General features: G+C 46.9%; 3 long non-coding RNA genes across 3 annotated transcripts in view; 2 read left to right on the top strand and 1 right to left on the bottom strand.

The window, feature by feature from the left end:
• The window catches only part of LOC127462858 (uncharacterized), a 96,856-nt gene that overhangs the window by 51,598 nt on the left and 33,069 nt on the right, over positions 1-12,189 (bottom strand). The gene's annotated exons all lie outside the window — the stretch shown is intronic.
• LOC127462860 (uncharacterized) overlaps positions 1-12,189 on the top strand; it is a 41,850-nt gene that overhangs the window by 20,711 nt on the left and 8,950 nt on the right. The gene's annotated exons all lie outside the window — the stretch shown is intronic.
• LOC127462865 (uncharacterized) lies at positions 9,186-10,341 on the top strand. Its single transcript, XR_007900582.1, has 3 exons — positions 9,186-9,240; positions 9,594-9,814; positions 9,941-10,341. It is a non-coding gene; the product is annotated as an uncharacterized LOC127462865 (long non-coding RNA).

Raw genomic sequence — 12,189 nt, 5'->3', positions numbered from 1 at the left:
CTTTCATCATTCATTTCTTCATTTGTTTGTTTACACTTTAATCTACTCCATCATTTCCTTTCATCATTCATTTGTTCATTTGTTTGTTTACACTTTAATCTACCCCATCATTTCCTTTCACCCTCTTACCTCCCCAATTAATCGCCCCCACTACTCTAACTAATATTCCACCCACATACACCTTTAACAGTTGGGTCCAAACTTTTTTCCAACCCTTCAGAAAAAAAGGAATCAAACCTTTATCACCAACTCCCAAAGCTGGCATTTTCATTAAACTATTCTCTGAACCACACCTCCTTAAACCGCTCGAATTGCCCCACGAGACAACCCTTGTACAAGTTCTAGCACAACAAACAAAGTCAGCAACAGACCCCAGCCCGCAATTAAAAATTGTCCCACCCCCCAAGAATAAAACATAGCCGCTCCCTCAAAATCCAACCGAATAGATAAAACACCCCCACTATCCACCGTGTTTATCCCTAACCACTCTAACTCAGATAGCCCTATAAGAAACACCCCACCCCCCAACACTAAAACTAACCCAGCACCATACCCAACAACCTGCCAGTCCCCTCAGGTCTCAGGAAATGGATCTGCTGCCAATGAAACCGAATACACAAAACCCACTAACATCCCACCTAAATATACCAGAAATAACACTAGTGATACAAAAGACACCCCCAAACTCATTAACCATCCACACCCTACAATAGACGCCAACACTAACCCCACTACTGCATAGTATGGAGAAGGATTGGAAGCAACTGCTAGTCCTCCCAAAATAAAACTAACACTTAAAAATAGTATAAAGTACGTCATAACAATTCCTGCTTGGCCTCTATCCAAGACCTTTGGCCTGAAAAACCATTGTTGTAATTTCAACTACAAGAACATAAAACCTTAACAAACCCGCCCACAACACTACAATCCTGCCCCTTTCTACTCTTCTAACTTCTCAACAACACATTTTTGTTATCCACTAGAACTACTTCTCCAACCACTAAACAAATCCTAAATCAATAGCAACTATTACTACAACTAAAACAAGCCCCAATAATAATCACTATGCCTATAACAGCCTTAGTCCTTGTAGCTTACAATAAAGCATAACACTGAAGATGTTAAGACGGCTATTACACATACCCAAGGACAAAAAAGACTTAGTCCTAACCTTACAGTTAGTTCTTGCCAAATATATACATGCAAGTATCCGCATCCCAGTGAAAATGCCCTCAGCACCTTAAAAAGACAGTAGGAGCAGGCATCAGGCACACCACTCCAATTGTAGCCCAAAACGCCTTGCCTAGCCACACCCCCACGGGTTTTCAGCAGTAATTAATATTAAGCAATAAGTGTAAACTTGACTTAGTTAAAGCAACTTACCAGGGTTGGTAAATCTTGTGCCAGCCACCGCGGTCACACAAGAAACCCAAATTAACTTTATACGGCGTAAAGAGTGGTTTTTCATTATCACTTCAACTAAGACTGAAATGTAACCAAGCTGTTATAAGCACAAGATGCATCCAATACTCCCATAGAAATGATCTTAGCTTCATGATCAACAAAACTCCATGAAAGCCAGGACACAAACTGGGATTAGATACCCCACTATGCCTGGCCCTAAATCCCGATGCTTTCACCACTTAAGCATCCGCCTGAGAACTACGAGCACAAACGCTTAAAACTCTAAGGACTTGGCGGTGCTCCAAACCCACCTAGAGGAGCCTGTTCTATAACCGATAACCCACGATACACCCAACCATCCCTTGCCAAATCAGCCTATATACCGCCGTCGTCAGCCCACCCCTAAACTGAGGGTTTAACAGTGGGCACAACAGCAACATCCCACTAATAAGACAGGTCAAGGTATAGCTCATGAGATGGTAGAAATGGGCTACATTTTCTAGCATAGAATACCTCACGACAAGGAGTGTGAAATCACTCCTAAAAGGCGGATTTAGCAGTAAAGCAGGATAATAATGCCTCCTTTAAGCTGGCTCTGAAGCACGTACGTACCGCCCGTCCCCCTCCTCACAAGCTAGGATTAATTTTATTTATAATAAACCCCTAAGCTAGAGATGAGGCAAGTCGTAACAAGGTAAGTGTACCGGAAGGTGCACTTAGTCTACCAAGACGTAGCTATAACTAAAGCATTCAGCTTACACCTGAAAGATATCTGTTCCATATCAGATCGCCTTGAAGCCTAACTCTAGCTCTTCTACCAGATTACATAGAAACTAAGTTAATACTACCCATTAAATCAAAACATTCTCTCACTCAACCTAGTATAGGCCATAGAAAGGTAAACTCAAGACGCAATAGAGATCATGTACCGTAAGGGAAGAATGAAAGAGTAATGACAAACCAAGCAATAAATAGCAAAGACCAACCCTTGTACCTTTTGCATCATGATTTAGTGAGAACTACCCAAGCAAAACGTCAATTTAAGCTTGCTTCCCCGAAACCCAAGCGAGTTACTTACGAGCAGCTATCTACTGAGCAAACCTGTCTCTGCTGCAAAAGAGTGGGAAGACTCGTTAGTAGTGGTGAAAAGCCAATCGAGCTGGGTGATAGCTGGTTGCCTATGAAATGAATCTTAGTTCCCTCTTAATTCACCTCCCAGGACTACACTCAACCCACATGAAGCGAATTAAGGGCTATTTAAAGGAGGTACAGCTCCTTTAAAAAAGAATACACTCTCCCCTAGCGGATAAATTTAATTACAGCTTAATTGTGGGCCTTCAAGCAGCCACCATTAAAGAATGCGTCAAAGCTCCTCACCTAAAAAAATCTAAACTTCCTCATGACTCCCTCTTCCCCAATAGGCCAACTTATATTAAATAAGAGAATTTATGCTAAAATAAGTAACTAGGGATCCCCTCTATGGCGCAAGCTTACATTACAACATTATTAACAATCCACAGGATATTTTTTAACCTTAACAAGACCTTATACCCAAAACTCTGTTAACCCACCTATGGAGCGCCCCCAAAGACGATTAAAATCTGTAAAAGGAACTAGGCAAATCCAAGGCCCGACTGTTTACCAAAAACATAGCCTTTAGCAAACCAAGTATTAAAGGTGAAGCCTGCCCAGTGACAATTCGTTCAACGGCCGCGGTATCCTAACCGTGCAAAGGTAGCGCAATCAATTGTCCCATAAATCGGGACTTGTATGAATGGTTTAACGAGGTCTTAGCTGTCTCCTACAGATAATCAGTGAAATTGATCTTCCCGTGCAAAAGCAGGAATAACCCCATAAGACAAGAAGACCCTGTGGAACTTTAAAATCTGCTACCACTCCCATAAACAATACTCACCCACAGGGCCTACTCCCCCGGGATTTTGCTGGTGTGCATTTTTTGGTTGGGGTGACCTTGGAGACAAACTTAACCTCCAAATATCAGACAATCCATCTTAACCAAGAACTACCCATCAACGTGCTAATAGTAACCAGACCCAATATAATTGATTAATGAACCTAGCTACCCCAGGGATAACAGCGCAATCTCCTTCAAGAGCCCACATTGACAAGGAGGTTTACGACCGCGATGTTGGACCAGGACATCCTAGTGGTGCAACCGCTACCAAGGGTTCGTTCGTTCAACGATTAACAGTCCTACGTGATCTGAGTTCAGACCGGAGTAATCCAGGTCGGTTTCTATCTATGTTACAACTCCTTCTAGTACGAAAGGATCGAAGAAGTAAGGCCTATGCCACAAGCACGCCTTCACACCCAGTAATGAACCCAACTAAATTACTAAGAGCTCCACCATAACCCCCTCCTAGAAAAGGACCGCTAGCGTGGCAGAGCTTGGCAAATGCAGAAGGCTTAAACCCTTTACCCAGAGGTTCAAATCCTCTCCCTAGCTCCAACGCAAACCACATGACAATTCACTTAACCCTCACTTACTTTATTATATCAATATCCTATGCTCTCTCCATCCTCATCGCCGTAGCATTTCTTACCCTAGTTGAACGTAAGATTCTAAGTTATATGCAAGCCCGAAAAGGGCCTAATATTGTAGGACCATTTGGCCTCTTACAACCTATAGCAGATGGAGTAAAGCTATTCATTAAAGAACCAATTTGTCCATCAACTTCATCCCCTTACTTATTTATATCTACTCCTATCTTAGCCCTTCTCCTAGCAATTACAATCTGAACACCACTTCCCCTACCCTTTCCCCTTACTGACCTAAACCTTGGCATACTCTTCCTTCTAGCTCTATCTAGCTTGGCAGTCTACTCAATTCGATGATCAGGGTGAACCTCTAACTCAAAATATGCCTTAATCGGCGCCCTCCGAGCAGTCGCACAAACTATCTCTTACGAAGTTACCCTAGCCATTATTCTCCTATCCGTAATTATCCTTAGTGGTAACTACACCATCAATACCCTAGCTACAACTCAAGAACCTCTCTACCTCATTTTCTCCTCCTGGCCCTTAGCAATAATATGATATATCTCCACTCTTGCCGAAACAAACCGCGCTCCATTTGACCAGACAGAAGGAGAATCTGAACTAGTCTCAGGGTTCAACGTAGAATATGCTGCAGGGTCATTCGCCTTGTTTTTTCTTGCCGAATATGCTAATATTATACTAATAAATGCACTCACAACCATTCTATTCCTAAAGCCCAGCTCACTTAATCTCCCTCAAGAACTCATTCCCCCTACTTTAGCTACAAAAACCCTCCTCCTTTCCACAGGATTCTTATGAATCCGCACCTCTTACCCTCGATTCCGATATCATCAACTCATACATTTGCTTTGAAAAAACTTCTTACCCCTAACATTAACCTTATGCCTATGGCATACCAGCCTTCCTATCACCTATGCAGGCCTACCCCCCTACCTAAGACACTCAAGGAAATGTGCCTGAATCCAAAAGGGTTACTATGATAAAGTAAACATAGAGGTATACCAATCCTCTCATTTCCTAATTTTAGAAAAGTAGGAATCGAACCTACACTAAAGGAATCAAAATCCTCTATACTCCCTCTATATTATTTTCTAGTAAGGTCAGCTAATTAAGCTATGGGGCCCATACCCCGAAAATGATGGTTTAACTCTACCTTAAACCCCAAACCATAAACCCTAAAACCTAAACCCTAACCCTTGCTAACCTTAACCCGAACCCTAACATCTCATAGCAGAGGGAGGGAGGGGCCTGATTCCTCATCAGATATATCAACAGTCAAAAGCCTGTAAACTCAGCTCTTGCCTTTTCAGGGCTTCACACCCTCAGCACTGGAGGGAGGGAGGGGCCCGACTGCTCATCAGAGGTATCATGCAAGTCAAAAGCCTGAAAAGTCTCCTAGAATGCATAAATCATTAACCATTTCAGTCTCTGACAATTGGTCCACACAGTAACTGCAAGCTATGCCCAAAGCCTGTTCCCTAACCTTAGAAGAGAGACTGCAACCCTTGAGATGTTGGAGGCTCGAGGCATGGTCCGTGACACTAATCATGGTTTTAACTCATAACTTCTTGGAGTATGGGGACTTCCCTCCTTCACCCCCGGCAGATCAAGGCCACCACTTCAACTGACAGACATGGAAGCATCGCTGGACCCCGTGGGCGGTGACTATATACATCTGTCCACTCTCAGCTTTTCTTTCTCTTACTCTCCCTTGCTCTTATCCTGCCTTTCTCTCCCCTATGCATTTTCTTTCCCCCCCCCCAAAGGTTATCTCTGTGTCACATTGTGGTATGACAGCACCCAAACTGCTAGCATGCCTGTTGATACAGAATTGTTAAAATAAACCTTGCCAGTATATGTTTTCAGACACCGATTATTTAGTGTCGTTTCACTTTAATCCACCCCAAGGGAATTATTGATAAAAACCTGATTTACCCCCTCTCCCCTTTTCCTGGGGCGGGTTGTAACACCAATCAGCACTGACTCCGCCCAGTAGGCGGAGGCAGTGACGCAGAACAATCAACACGGACTCCACCTCTTGACTCCACCCAGTGGGCGGGGCCAGTGCTCTATAGAAGCAGAGTACATACCGGACGGCGGTGGGTATTCTGCCAGACACTCAACAGAACAGCAACAGCAAAAGCAGAGACCCAAGAGAAAAAGCAAAAGATTCTGACAGCGGTGGGCACTGAATCGGGCTTATAGCCCGAGAGGGGTTTACTGGGTACCACTGCGTTCCTGGAATGGGGTAAACCCGCGATGGTTAGATCGCGCATTGAGACAGATTCTGACTAACCCTAACCCTAACCCCAACCCTAATCCCTAACCCTTACCCTAACCCTAACCCTAACCCTAAACCCTAACCCCAACCCTAACCCTTACCCTAACCCTAACCCTAACCCTAGTAGCTTGCAGTCTTTTTTTTAAAGTTAGGGTTAGGGAACTGGTTTTTTGCATAGCTTGCAGTCTCTTTTTTAAGGTTAAGGTTAGGGAACAGGGTTTGCACATAGCTTGCATTCGCTTTTTTAGGATTAGGGTCAGGGAATCGGGTTTGCGCATAGCTTGCAGTCTCTTTTTTAAGGTTAGGTTCAGAGAAAAGGGTTTGCGTATAGCTTGCAGTCTCTTTTTTAAGGTTAGGGTTAGGTAACAGGGTTTGCGCATAGTTTGCAGTCTCTTTTTTAAGGTTAGGGTTAGGGAAGAGGGTTTGTGCATAACTTGCAGTCTCGTTTTTAGGGTTAGGGTTAGGGAAAAGGGTTTGCGCATAGCTTGCATTCTCACTTTTAAAGTTAGGGTTAGGGAAAAAGGTTTGCGCATAGCTTGCAGTCTCTTGGTTAGGGTTAGGGTTAGGGAACAGGGTTTGCGCATAGCTTCCAGTCTCTCTTTTAATGTTGGGGTTAGGGGACAGTGCTCTATAGAAGTAGAGCACATACTGGACGGCGGTGGGTATTCCACCAGACACGCAACTGAACAGCAACGGCAAAAGCAGAGACCCAAGAGAAAAAGCAAAAGATTCTGACAGCGGTGGGCAGTGAATCAGGCTTATAGCCTGAGAGGGGCTTATTGGGCACCACTGCGTGTCCGGAATGGGCTAAAACCGCGATTGTTAGATCGCGCACTGAGACAAATTCTTCCTAACCCTAACCCTTACCCATACCCCGAACCCTAACCCTAACCCTAACCCTAACAGTAACCCTGTCTTTTGCTAACCCTAAACCTAACCCTAACCCTAACCCTAACTTTTGCTAACTGTAACTCTAACCCTAAATTTCCTAACCCTAACCCATTCTAACCCTAACCCTAACTCAAAACCTAACCCTAACCCTAACCCTAACCCTAACCCTAAACCCTGACCCTAACCCTAACCCTAACACTAAACCCTAAACCAAAAGGAAACTTCCTTTGCTATGCCTACTGGGCGGAGTCAGTGCTGATTGGTGTTACAACCCGCCCCAGGAAAAGGGGAGAGGGGGTAACTCAGGTTTTTATTAATAATTCCCTTGGGGTGGATTAAAGTGAAATGACACTAAATAATCGGTGTCTGAAAACATATACTGGCAAGGTTTATTTTAACAATTCTGTATCAACAGGCATGCTAGCAGTTTGGGAGTTGGGCTATCAGTTGGGAGGCATGGCTGAAAATAGGAAACAACAGCCCTAATTCCCAGGAAAGAAAGCCTGGAAGCTTTGGTTTTGTGGTGCAGTTGGTGGGCCACACTGGGCACTCCATGGGCAGGTAGCAAGAGTTTTCTGGATCTGGGAGTCAATCTGGGGGCCTCGGAGTGTTTGAGGGGAAGTTGGGAGTGTCCTGTGGGACCAGGATGGGATTTGAGGGCTCCTGGAGGGGTTGGGACAGGTGTATACTGCGGGCATCGTCTAGTATTGATGGGGGTAATCGGTGAGCTGACTGTTTCATAATCATCCAAATTTTAACATACAATATGATTATTAGAATAAAAAGCAAAAAGGTAATATCAACAAAACAGTAACAGGGTGAAGCTCTTGGTTGAAGACTGGTTTCTTCTTTTTCTCCAGTGATTTTAATTCTTTTTCGTCTGGGTTTTAATCCCATCTTTGTCATTTTGCTGCCAACATTTTGTCCCCATATCCATTGGAAATTGTATTAACTGTTGATGAGAACAAAGTGGAATCCCAAGGTATGTGATATATTGATAGGATTTCACTGGTTGGCTTTTAATTTGTCCAGGTTTATCGCCATAATGCTTCTGCTCTTTAACCACTTGAATCAGAATGAATTGAGTTGTTTTCTGGGTCGGGTTCTCTTTTTGAGTCCAAGGTTTTTTAGTGGATTCAGTATCAGGCACAAAGGAAATTGAGGGAGGTAAAGAATAATCTTCCCTTTGTTCATTATCACAGGGATCACTCAGTCTATTTTCATTAATGTGAGGAAAGCTGGAAGACTCTAGAAACATCAGTTGAACTTCAAATTCTCCTTGTTTCTTTCTCTCCTGAGACTTAGAATCAGGGTTCTCTGTGGTTTCCCAAGTCTCAATGCCAGGGTAAGACACTGGTTTATGAAGTTGCCTGACCAAACCAGGAACCTGTTTTTTTAGCAACAGTTTTCTCTCTGCACTCTGGCGCAACAAGACTTTGAAGGTGGTCAACCTCAGTTTGAAGCAGTTCATTTTTAGCAACAAGTTTCTTCGATTTTTCTCCTGTTTCCCTCTCAAAGGCTAACGATGACTTCAGCACCACATTTTCTGATTTCAAAACAGTAGATTCAACATCAGAAATCCATTCATGACTTCCCTGTCAGCACTCCATCCAAATGTCTGTGCTCTCACTTTGACCTGAGAGAAACCTCAGGCAGGTGGAAAAGGGCAGATAAAGAAAAAACAGATGGGTCCAGCAGAAGTGATGCTGCTTCTATCAAAAGCAGAGCAGAGACCGAAAGCACTTTAGGAAGTTGCTTACAGAAGCACTTGTGCATTCCAAGTTACAGCTCAGGAGTCTCAGTGACTTGTCCAACATGAGAGTTTCTTTTCCATTTCTCAACCCCCCGATTCCTCAGGAGTAGGAAACTGGAAACACTGACTGAGAAAAGCTCCATTCCTTCCTAATAATTGTGCTTTGCCCTTCCCATTTGACAGTGCTCTTGGAAATGTGCTGCTGTGATCTGGATCTGTGAGCAGCGCTGACCTCCCAGAGCACTCATCCAATGGCAGGAAGACCCCACCTGGCTCCTGCTGGGGTTCTTGCCACCATGACCCAGTATGGGCCAATGGAATGGGGAGCAGGGCGGTGGGACCAGTAAGGACCAGTTAAGGGGGTTGGGGGCACTTCAGCATCTCCATCAAGGTCAGACCAGTACAGAGCAGCATAGACCAGTATAGATCGGTATAGACCAGTATAAACCAATATGGGTCACTGAAATGGGGAATGGGGCAGTGGGACCGATAAGGACCAGTTAAGGGGCTTGGGGGCACTTCAGCATCTCCATCAAGGTCAGACCATTATAGACCAGTATAGACCAGTGTAGACCAGTATAGACCAGTATAGACCAATTTAGACCAGTATAGACCAGTAAAAAAGTAGTACAGACCAGTATGGACCAGTATGGACCAGTACAGGTCACTAGAACAGCGAGCAGGGTGGTGGGACCAGTAAGAACCAGTTAAGGGGGTTGGGGGCACTTCAGAATCTCCATCAAGGTCAGACCAGTACAGACCAGTACAAACCAGTATGGACCAGTATAGACCAGTATAAACCAGGGTAGAGCAGTATAAACCGATATAAACCAGTACGGGTCACTGAAACAGGGAATGGGGTGGTGGGATCAGTAAGGACCAGTTAAGGGGGTTGGGGGCGCTTCATCATCTCCGTCAAGGTCAGACCAGTACAGACCAGTATAAACCAGTACAGACCGGTACAGGTCATTGGAATGGGGAATGGGGCAGTGGGACCAGTAAGGACCAGTTAAGGGGGTTGGGGGCACTTAAGCATCTCCATCAAGGTCAGACCAGTATAGATTAGTATAAACCAGTATGGACCAGTATAGACCAATATAAACCAGTACGGGTCACTCGAACACGGAATGGGGTGGTGGGACCAGTAAGGACCAGTTAAGGGGGTTGGGAGCACTTCAGCATCTCCATCAAGGTCAGACCAGTACAGACCAGTATAAACCAGGATAGACCAGTATAAACCAGTATGGACCAGTACGGGTCACTGGAACGCAGAATGGGGTGGTGGGACCAGTAAGGACCAGTTAAGGCAGAACTCAGCTGGGACTTAGTGGTTTGGGGGTGGGCGTGTCCCTTCTTTAGGTGGGCGTGGTCTCTCCCTGGTGGGCGTGTCCCATCCCAAGGTGGCCATAGCCTCTGCAAGTGGGCGTGTCTTTTGCATCCTCTCCCCCTCCCGGAACTGGGAGCTCAACTGGGACTTACTGGGTTTTGGGTGGGCGTGTCCCTTCCCAATGATGGACCCACTTTCAGCCCCTCCCCCCACCTTTAAGGGCCCCCCAAAGCCCCTCCCCCCCCTTCCTGCACCTCCCCAACCCTCAGGGTCCCTCCTGTCCCTCCCCCACCCTCAGGGTCCCTTCCTTCCCCTCCCCCCAGTGAACCTGCTACCCCTCCCCCACTCTCAGGAGCCCTCCCTGCCCCTCCCCCACCTTCAGGGGCCCTCAGGACCCCTCCCCCAACCTCAGAGACTCTCCTGCCCCTCCCCCACCCTCAGGGAACTTCCTACCCTTCCCCCACCCTCAGGGACCCTCAGGGCCCCTCCTTCACTTTCGGGGTCGCTCCCTGCCCCTCCCCAACCCTCAGGACCCTCCTGCCCCTCCCCCCACCTCGGGGTCCCTCCTGCCCCTCCCCCACCCTCAGGGACCCGCCTACCCCTCCCCCACCCTCAGGGATGGTCCTGCCCTTCCCCCACCCTCAGGGAACCTCCTGCCCTTCCCCCATGCTCAAGGACCATCCTGCTCCATCCCCACCCTCAGTGTTCCCTCCTTCCCCTCCCCCCCCCACTGGGGCCGTTACTGGTCCCTTACTGGTCTGTACTGGGAAGGGAGAGGGGAGGGGCCGCCCCCTCGAGGCCCCTCCCCCCCAGTGACGTCACCGGGTCCCAAAAATAGCCCCGGGGGCCCAAACTGGACGGGGCACCTGGAGCCGCTCCCTGTGTGACCAGTTCAGGTACTGGGAGGGACTGGGAGGGAACTGGGAGGGACTGGGAGGGACTGGGAGGGGGCAGGGCTTCCCCCCCTTCCCCCCCCTCCGTGTCCTTGGGGTGACCTTGGGGAGGGAGGGGGATGGGCCGCTCCCAGTGGCTCCCAGTAGCTCCCAGTAAACCCAGTAATGCCTCCGGTACCTCCAGCGACCCCCCTAGTAACCCCAGTGACCCCCCCAGTAGCTCCTAGTAGCTCCCGGTAACCCCAGTGTCTATCCCAGTAGCTCCCAGTAACTCCCAGTAATCCTAGTGTCCATCCCAGTAACTCCCAGTAACCCCAGTGTCCACCCCAGTAGCTCCCAGTAACTCCCAGTAAGCCCCCCAGTAGCTCCCAGTAACTCCCAGTAACCCCAGTGACCCCCTCAGTAGCTCCCAGTAACCCCAGTGACCCCCCAGTAGCTCCCAGTAACTCCAGTGTCCATCCCAGTAACCCCAGTGACCCCTCCAGTAGCTTCCAGTAGCTCCCAGTAACTCCCAGTGTCCCCCCCAGTGCCTCCCAATATGTCCCAGTTTAACCCAGTTCCCCCCCCCCGTGGGCCCTGGGCCAGGTGGGGGAGGGGCAGGCTCACATTTCCATGGCAACATCCCTTTCCCTCTGGCCCAGTTTCTCCCAGTTCCTCCCAGTTTAACCCAGTTTTTCCACGTTTTTCCCCATTTTTCCACATTTCCCCCCATTTTCCCCATTTTTCCCAGATTTTCCCAAGATTTTTTCCCATTTTTTTTAATCTTTCCCCATTTTTCCCCATTTTCTGGGATTTTTTCCCATTTTTCTCCATTTCCCCCCATTTTCCCCAGAATTTCAAGCATTTCCCCCCCACTTTGTCCCCATTTTCCCAGATTTCTCTCAGATTTTCCCAGATTTTTCCCTTTTTTTTCCCCATTTTCCCAGATTTTCCCCAGATTTTTCCTCCACTTTTCCCAGAATTTCCCACATTTTCCCAGATTTTTCCCACATTTTTTCCCATTTTCCCCACATTTTCTCAGATTTTTCTCCAGGTTTTCTTCCAGATTTTCCCACATTTTCCCACATTTTCCCAGATTTTCCCCCATTTTTCCCGATTTTCCCCGATATTCCCCATTTTC

This window comes from Manacus candei, unplaced genomic scaffold (genome assembly GCF_025592945.1).
Source record: "Manacus candei isolate 608988 ecotype Guabito, Panama unplaced genomic scaffold, ASM2559294v1 h1tg000142l, whole genome shotgun sequence".
NCBI lineage: Eukaryota > Metazoa > Chordata > Aves > Passeriformes > Pipridae > Manacus > Manacus candei.
The sequence above is the reverse complement of the archived record's forward strand: the minus strand, read 5'-3'. Positions and strand labels throughout refer to the sequence as shown.